Here is a 10209-nt window from a genome sequence, read left to right as displayed (position 1 = left end):
CTGTTTTGGCTTGATACAATTGTATCAGGACACCAGTTGTACGCATTCATCGTTCAACACAAGAGCAAGTGCTTCCGAGGAATGTGTGGGAAATACAAATTAGGTTACCAGCCCCCCCTTACCAGTAGTGAATGTCTACCTACATTATCACCGAGATTAATGTCTCAAGGAATGTTGTATCTGTGGGAAAATAAATATAATGCATTGTCCAATCAGCGAGCGAACATTAGAATATAAAAAAGATGATTCATTCTCAACATCTAAAAATATAATGCATTGTCCAATCAGCGAGCAACATTAGAATTTGAAACACGTGTAGTCAGTGGATCACGTCATTTCTTCAGATAGTAGCCTTGGTTCAAGATGAATCCGCTAAACACGTATTTAGACGAGTTCGCTGGGTCTTTAGCACAAGACGTTGTGACTTCATCTCCAATCTATGAACAGGGCAACATGACGAGTCGTCCTAAGAAAGACGTTGTGACTTCATCTCCAATCTATGAACAGGGCAACATGACGAGTCGTCCTAAGAAACGCAGGGCTATTAATTTGGCTTCCGACGGCTCATCGCGTTCGACCGTTAATTCGCTAGCTACTACTACATCTGAGTCAATGCGTTCATCAACTGGTGAATGTTCTAAAAAGGTAGCACCTGACCTCAGTGCAATGGGTGCTAAATCCTCCACCATTGCCCCACGAGGTGAGAATATCTTTACCCGATTGATTTGTTCGAGCAAATCCCTTTACGTAACAATTAACTCATTCCGTGGGAAACGTTATGTACATATTCGGGAATATTACAATGGGTACCCTACGAAGCGTGGGGTAGCATTAACAATGGAACAGTACAACAATTTCATTGAAATTTTACCCCAAATCAACAGTGTTATCAGGTACGTTTTTTTGTTTTTTTTACAAACAAATAACACATTAATCAATGATTTCTGTAAGCTGTCGTGAACACCTCACATCCATTGCTGTTATATCGATACGTTCAGAATGAAAAACACAAGTAGTCAGTCAATTCGTTAGTAACATTGCAATCAGATTTCCCACTATACTGTCATGATTTATATTTTCAGCCTAACGGTGGGCTGCCATGGCATCTACTGATAGGGGTTAAATGACGAGGTCAGTCAGTTTTGACAGTGGTTGCCATGACATCTACTGATAAAGGTTAATGACAAAGTCAGATGGCGAGCTAGTCAAAATTTAATGCTGTCTCGGGTGATTTTAACCATCAAATATACCTATTGCAATCAGATTTCCCACTATACTGTCATGATTTATATTTTCAGCCTAACGGTGGGCTGCCATGGCATCTACTGATAGGGGTTAAATGACGAGGTCAGTCAGTTTTGACAGTGGTTGCCATGACATCTACTGATAAAGGTTAATGACAAGGTCAGATGGCGAGCTAGTCAAAATTTAATGCTGTCTCGGGTGATTTTAACTATCAAATATACCTATCACAATACGTTTGAAACTGTTGATAGAGATATTTTTTTTTTTCCACAGGAAACAGAAAACTAATGGATAAACTGATTTTAAAAAAAATTGTAGCTGAATTTATCTGTTCACAAGTCAGACACATCGTTCGCTCCAATTGTCTAGGTTGTCAAATAGACCATCCTTCACAAACACGACACGCTTGTTTATCTTATGGATTCTGTGATAAAGACAGCCAGGTTAGCCAAATTCACCAATACATCGTCAAAGCTTTGCGCGATATTGATATCCGTAAAATTGCCACTTGTTACGATGCCTTTCAACGCATTCACCCAGAACTGGTCGGAAAATATTCTAGACAATATAATCGTGTGTTATTCCAACTTTATAAATCGAGCCCTGAATTATGCATACCGTCTTGTAAAATCATGTTATCAACACGCGAAATGGATTCCCAACTCTTTGACATCATACAGCAACATATATAGAATAAAACATGTCATTCATACTTTAGCAGTTATTCTCTATAGTACAGTGAAATGTAGGAAACTTGAAGAGTTTTCTGTTGACCACTAACCCTATTCCATTTTATTTCAACCCAGTTTTGCAATTATTTTTAAATGTCATGTATAACCATTTTTATTTACTCAGTGTGAATACTTTACTGCGTTTTGAAAATGTATTTCAATTTTCTTTATGTATAACCATTTTTTATTTACTCAGTGTGAATACTTTACTGTGTTTGAAAATATATACTGTATGTATTTCAAACTCATTCTTATATTACTTCTAATAATATCATACTTATATTACTCAGTGTGAATACTTAACAGTGTTTGAAAAATGTATTCTATTTCAATTTACGATTAATTACTTCAAAACAACAAAACAAAAAAACAAAATATATATTTAATGTAACTGATCTTACTAGTTTTTGTCATCTAATAATATCATTCTTATATTACCCAGTGTGAATACTTAACAGCATTTGAAAATGTATACCATTTCAATTTATGATTAATTACTTCAAAAACAAAACACAAAACAAATAAACAAAAATATATGTAATGTAACTGATCTTACTAGTTTTTTGTCAAAAAATGTATACCCTATGTATTTCAACTATTTTAAAATGTCATGTTTTTAATGCTAATATTCTTCTTTTGTGTAATAAACGTTAGTTTCTAAAATGACGTGTATTTATTTGTGTGTGAGTGCCCTCTGTCGTTCGTTTTGAAAAATTCATGATGATGACGCCACATTTTACGACGTCATCACCCCCAATATGACGTCACCGTCCCATCCAAATATGACGTCATGAACAGCGCCCTCATAAGATGACGTCACATTTTATGACGTCTTCACCCCATCCAAATATGACGTCATAAACAGCGCCCTCATAATTTATTCACATATTCCCATTGTGACGTCATCCGGTGACACTATAGGCACGACCATGAGGGCGCTGTTCATGGGATGACGTCATATTGGGATATGATGACGTCATCCCATCCAAATATGACGTCAAATCACGGGATGACGTCATCCTATCCCAATATGACGTCATCGTAATGACGTCATCCCATGAACAGCGCCCTCATGGTCGTACCTATAGTGTCGCCTAAACTACTATTAGAGCTCACGCGAATCAGTTTTCTCTGCAAGTTGTGAAATAAAGTAAACCAGAGGAGCGTCGATGATTTTCAGCCCTGAAGGACTTTGAATTGTTCATCGACTGGCCACCAAATAGTTATGGCTATAACTAAATTTGACACGTTTTTCTTTTAAGCCCAATAAATTATTCATACATGTCAAGCTCTGTTCGATTTTTTCAGGGCATGTGGCCGTTTTTAGTCGAAAATATTTTTTGTGGGAACACTTTTGCGGTACGTATACGGTATAGACCGAGCTCATTCAATGATCGTGACTTAATTTTAAAAATTGAATGTCAAATTTACCAGACGTGGACCGATGTGGATTCGATATAGTTATTTTTGGAATTAATCACTAACATTTTCTCGTTTCTCTGCTCTGTCAAAAGGAGCTACCTAGGCTTTTTTCACGTAACTGTCTCATTAAAATAAAAATAAAAAGATTACATCTAGAACAAGCACCCAAAACACGTAACAAGAGGTCCCAGTTCAGTTGCTTTCACGATACAAGTGTAATACAGCTATTAGATTTGAGGTGTCGTTCAGAATGTAATAATAGTTAATACTAGTTGTATGTTCACAATTCACTATCAAAACCACCATTTCGACCACCCATGTGCCAGTGATCAGTGTTTGGGCGAGCGGTCAATGTTTTCAATGAGCGAGCGAGCGAAAAAAAAAAAACGCGATTAAAATGCGGTCAGTTTCTGGTCGGACAAGACCGCGTGGTCGGAAATTAAGCGATAAGCGGTCGATGTAAAAGCGGAAGGTTGGGCGAAATGAGTACTGTATGACCATGTTTCACCGACGAAGTCTCGACTGACAATAATGCTGACAATGGACGTTAGATAAACACGCATTGTTTGCAACTGGAAGCTAATCACCCGTTATATCAGAATCGTCAACAACAGAGTATACAGATAAGATTTTATCATTTAATTCCTTCCAAAGATAAACACTATGCAAATATCCACGAAACGGCAGTTGTAGTCTTTTCTGCTAGTGTTTTAAAACACTAATTTGAGCAACGTTATTTCGCAATTTCGATCTTTTGTAAACCTGGGGTGATGTATCAAGGTCTAAAGTAACCGTTTTATCAATTTTTGAAAAATCAAGAAAAAAAGTGAAAATTTCCCTTCTCGCTACCTTAAGCCATTAGTTTATTTTCCAGCTGTTTTTTTTAAGCATAACATGTTCATCTGCTTAAAAAAACAATTGACAGAACAAGGTTTATTTAAGTATAAATAAATATTTATCTCAAAGAAAATATGTTTGTCAATCACTAATTTACTGAAAATACTCTTATAAAAATAACAAAAGTATTTGGCAGCTATTCATCACAGTTTTAGAATTCAACAGGGATATGTGGCTACCTACTATTAGTTAATTGTGATGGTACTGTTTATCAAAATAGCACAACTATTCTAAAATGCCTGTTGAGAATCTTAGTTAAATAACAAATTGATGGATACTAAAGATACCTGGTGGATCTGTTCTTTGTGTGACCAAAGATGTAAACTAAGACATTTTGCATCAAAAACACTGACTAAAAAATAGATTGAATCAATTCTGATCAGACATAGACAATAATTACCAAAAAAAAAAAAAAAAACTGGTACGGAAAAAAATTATAGTACAGCATCATGTCTAAGAAATTAACATGTTAAATTAATCCATGTGCTGCATTAATCTCATAACGTAAGTTGTATGAAATTTGCATTACAAGAGTTAGCGAAAAAAGTACACTGAGCTTGCAGCCTCTCAGCTGAGATATCTGTGCTGTTAGCAATGCACATCAATAAATACAATATAGGTGATTAATATAAATATTATGTAAATTATATAAATATATACTATCGACACGCGAATACTAGTAGTTGGTTTCTAAAACTGAATCCACAAACACATTCATCTGCCCTGGGGGATAATTGTTTCTGGGGTGTCACGTCCTTCCTGAAAAAGAACATGGAACATGGTGAATTGATAGCCAGCGTTGCCCCCCCCCCCCGATCGTAAACATGCGTGTTGACGGTGACCAATCTGTCAACCGGGAGCAGTAGAAAAAACATCCATTTTTCGTCAATTGTTAGTTTAGAAACGATCGACTAAAATGAATTTTCAAGTAAAGATCGTGATTGGGATAAAACGACTTGTAGTTGATACCGGATCACCGACGCCGATCCAGAGGCAAAAACAACATTACTGGCACATGTAATTCATCTGCCACCAAACAGAAATAAAATACAATCAATGCCAAACGAGTTAATGAATGCTACTTACTTGTTATTTTAGACAACGATCCATCATCGAAAAAACTGCGTTTTTAATAAGTTGTATGAGGTCCAGCTCACGCAAAAGTAGCAGCAGTACGCCGCCATGTTTTGAGTCATGCTCAGGCGCGTTTGTAAACCGTGATCTGATTGGCTGGTCCCTGTGCGAGATTTGTACGAGATTTGTATAGGCATTGAGTCAGATGTAGTTAGAGAATTGTGTCCCACTCGCCTCTAAGAACTGATTAACGGCAAGAAAAAACAAAAAAATGACATATTCAAACTAAAATACAAATAAATATAATATAAAGGGTTATATATATATATAAAAATAACAAAAAATATTGGAGCCTCATACCTACATCGGATTTTAATCAGATTGGGAGATTATTCCTCTTTCCTAACGACATTGCACAGATTCGATAATCGTATATTTTCTAAATTATGATAACCAACAATCATTTTATCTTAAGTTAATCTTCTTATGTGAGATTGGTTTTAATAACTAAGAAAGAAAAATCGATGCAGTAAAAAACCTCATTCTTTTCTGTCATTGATGCGTACCAACCAATCTCTCAAACAAAAGGTTCTGCTTTGCTTGACAAATCAATTTCTATAGCACATTCCTACATCTGTTTTATAAGATTAATACCTATGATAAGAACTAATTAGTAGCAATACAAAAATGGCACTTACACAATGGGTAACAAATTGATTTCAGAATCTTTTGTTATGTAGGTTCTCTCCTTGGATGACCAGCCAACATTTCCATTTCTTGTCAATTGATATGCCTAAGTAGTTTGTTTAATAAGTATACCAAAATTATCTTCTGTGACGTTAATGTAATTTGGTTCAACGCGCACAAATTTATTTCTGTGGTCTGCAATTTAGTTCAAACAAATTGAACCAGACACTATATTGCAATGTCTATAACCACTAAATAATAACATCTCATCTGACACACAGTGCTGAATTACAGTCAATACAGGCCATGGGCAGCTATTTTATCGAGTAATCAAGGTAAAATCAGTATCTTTATTCTTAACAAGAATAACATTTCAAGTGTTTATATATTTGTATAGGGATTATATATTTGAATATTGGTTTGATTGATGTTATTTACAACGGACAGCAAAAGGATGACTTCTTTGTAAAATGGCCCGCTTCCGATTTATTACAACGAATAAAGTACTGATTTTGCTGCGAGAGATAACTGTTTATTTTTGGGTACAAATTAACTACCAAAAATTTGTTGTTTCTTCATATACATAATACTCAGTTCATTGAGTATCAAAGGTTTTAAATAATCCATTAAATTGGTAAAGGTACGGGGGTTGCAATATATTGCGAACACTGACTCTTTCATTGACATATTTCGACAGTGAATATTAACTTGTATATATCGATTATGTTATTAAGAGAAGAACTGTAAAATAGGAAAAATGAGAGCATGTAATGTCAAAAGAAAGGAACCATTTGTTATATTATTGTGTTTCTGAGCTATAGTCATGGCACATTTTTGTGAACATTAAACAAAACAATACATCATTTCCACAGAATATAAACAAACAAGTTCTGAATTGTGGCCATAGTCAATCAGAAACTTCACCAGTGTTACTGAGTTTGACACAAGTCACTATTTCAATGCAGTCCTTGACTTCTGTATTGATGAATAAATAGGTCTTTTTAAACATCCCTCAATGCCAATGTGTGATGAATGAATATGTTGCACTGTCACGATATCGCCTCAAAGGTGTATTATTACTCACGCGATCAGTGTAAGAACGTTATTTGCAATATATACTTTTTAAGAATTGATGACCATCTAATTATCTGACTATTCCCATAGTATATTAATGACTTATGTTGAGTACATAAAACAAACCGTGTCCAACATACATACTTTTGAAACTTTCTTAATCGAATAAACAAACAAACAAACAAACCGACCTGAGGCAGTTCCCTTATCAATGAACTGTTCTCTGCTCCCTTCTCTACGATCTATAAGCGCCACAATAAGTTGATGTGCCTATTTTAGTGTCACTGGATGTACTATTTTCGAAACACCCGACATAACTTCATGCCGGAGTATTTGAAACTAAAAATTGGCATTCCAGCACAGCAGCCAATCAGCGACGGCCTAACGCTTAAATGACAATTTCGGTTTCAAATACCCCGGCTTAGTGTTCCATGTTCTTCGCGTAATTAGGTGTTCGTATGCAAGGGATTTTTCCACACAAAAACGACGAATTCGGCCGAATTTTGTTATCAGTTGGCTTAATATAACCCCAACGGACCGTATTTTTGTGAAAGATTGGTATTTTTGTCCTGATTTGTAGGAATCTGAAAAACGCGTTTCACAACTTGTCTCTTATTTAGTTTCATGCGTCATTCAAGATGGCGGCCCCCATATAGTAAATATCGCATTTATTTTATTATATCAGATGTGCGCCAGCTGACTGTGCATTGTAGTTACTCAGAGAATGTGTTGCCACCTACCTCGCAAAATCTTTAATAGACAAATGACACATAATCTGCAAAAGCTTGGCTCACCCTTATGCGATGGTATTTTTAATGTCTATATGTTTTGCTAACGTCACACTTTGCTTATTCGAACCAAACATTCATTAACACCCACAGTGTATGATTTCGATTTTTACCAAAAGAGAAGAACATTTCAAAGTTAATGATTCATTTCTGGTCTGATCACAATGGTAATGTTATTTACAATTAATAACTGAAAAATATGCATGGCATTTACTGAACTAGCATTGGGTTAGGAAAAAGCACAAATGTCATTATATTCACCCTTTCACGCAGTATGATCAAAATCTGATATTTTTGAGTTTTGTAATAATCCTGGCAGTATCTTTTAATAATCACAAAGAAAATTTAGCACATCTGCATTTGTTACCGATGTTCGGATTACCCGTAAAATTGTGAAAACACAAAGGAATAAATTAGTTCTTTCTCTAAATAATAGGTTTCTGCTGCTGTGATTTTGGCTCTATAGTGGAGATCTGTTTTTACTTCTGTTTTGTTTTTGACGTTGAGGACGTTATTACTCATTTTCACTGGTTGGTATTCAACAGTCTGATGTATAATGTAGCAACAAAATAGTCCTATGACGTCTGTTTACCTCACAATTTGATGGATTTATTTAATAGGTGAATTGATTTCTGGTCCCTGTTTACTGTTATTATTATTATGGTCAGAATGGATTCACGTCATGGCTGAGACCATGCGTTATGCACCATAAAAACAGTATTTCAGATATTTTAATTATGTGAATTTATTGCTAATTGGTTGAAGAAGCCTACAATATTCGATAAATGAGTAATATAATCAAAACACAATTCAGATCTATCGGATAGGAACAGTCACTCAGATATGGCTTGGATGTACGGCAACTGCATATTGTTCTGATTGTGGATTGTACAGCAGTCTTCACAGCTGTTGGAGGTGAACGACTTAGGTTTGATGGGTTTCTCCAATCATGAATGGCCTGAATATCCCCAGGTGACATTTTTGTTGTACATTCAACTGGCCTTGGTGGTGTTAGCGTTGTATCAGCTGATATGAAATTGAAATGTTCTGGCGAACTTCTGAGATGTCTTCTATTTCTTATATGTATATTTTCTGACAGTGTATGATATAATATCAACTTGATTTTCTACTCTGGCTTGTGTCCATCTTTCTGTCCTGTCATGAGCTCTAGGATTCATACAGCTTACAGGTAGTTTTTTTCACACCTTGATTATACTAATGAGATTGGATTTGATTTCTGTCAAGCATGTAGGCATTTCTCAGGTGTTTGTGAGGTTTCAGTAACTGGCGTGTTGTTGATAGTAGCGTTTTCATGCGTCTCGCACATAGATATTGTATACGTGATGTCCCCACCCCTTCACTGGGTGTATTTCTTCAGTTGAGTAGTGCCAGATTCTCTGGAGTTCTTCAGCAACATTTTGGCGCTTTTAACCGCCTTCTCCACTGTCACTGGCATAGACCGGAAACAATTTGCCAATGTTTGGTCTAGCTATCGCTTCCACAAATAGCATGTACAAGTAGTAGTACTAAGTATATATTTTTATTAACCTCGTCACCATCGGAAATATATTATGTAATCATCTACAGTGTCAAGCAAGGATAAATATACTAATCACATTGATGATACACAGATCGTAAAATAAACAAGGTATACAGTACTGTTGATTATTTAAATTAAATTATACTTAAAGAAGACAGAATTCAAATAACGTAAAGATGTGTCCCAAATATCTTGACTTTGAGAGTGATAGTGGCTAAGCACCGGATGGGCATACGACGACAGTCAAACATAGCTGATTCCGGTGCGTGATATTACAGGCCCAAGTCCATCAGATGTCGTCAGTTCCGGTAGATAATGTAGATGCGACGTTCGTCAGATGTCGCTAGTTTGGTAGTACGGTTCTAAACCTCACTGTTCGTAGTGCGTATGTCCAATAAGTGGCAAATGGTCAATGTTACTCTATACAGACGAGCCCCTTGAGCACAGCTTGCTGAGTCTGTAAAGTTTTCTTCCTGTAAAACACTGGCTCCTAACAACACCGAGTTTACAACCCTGCACGGTTTCCGCCAGAAGTAATGGAATTAATTTTCCTAAAATAACCTGGCCCCAGCTTATACCTCGACTTGCGTGTCTCAAGCGCCCTGTGGTAAACGTTTTGGCTCGTCTCTCAGTTTGCACACGGACCACTAAAAACCAGTCCTGCTACTGTGGCATCCTGAGTCAGAGTGGCGTGCCCTCCGACCATACCACGCAAAAACAACAACATAATTTTGAATAAATTAACTACAAC

The sequence above is a fragment of the Saccoglossus kowalevskii genome, chromosome 2 (assembly GCF_978046115.1).
Source record: "Saccoglossus kowalevskii chromosome 2, keSacKowa6.1, whole genome shotgun sequence".
In the NCBI taxonomy this organism is placed as follows: Eukaryota; Metazoa; Hemichordata; class Enteropneusta; family Harrimaniidae; genus Saccoglossus; species Saccoglossus kowalevskii.
Note: the sequence above shows the minus strand (reverse complement) of the source record.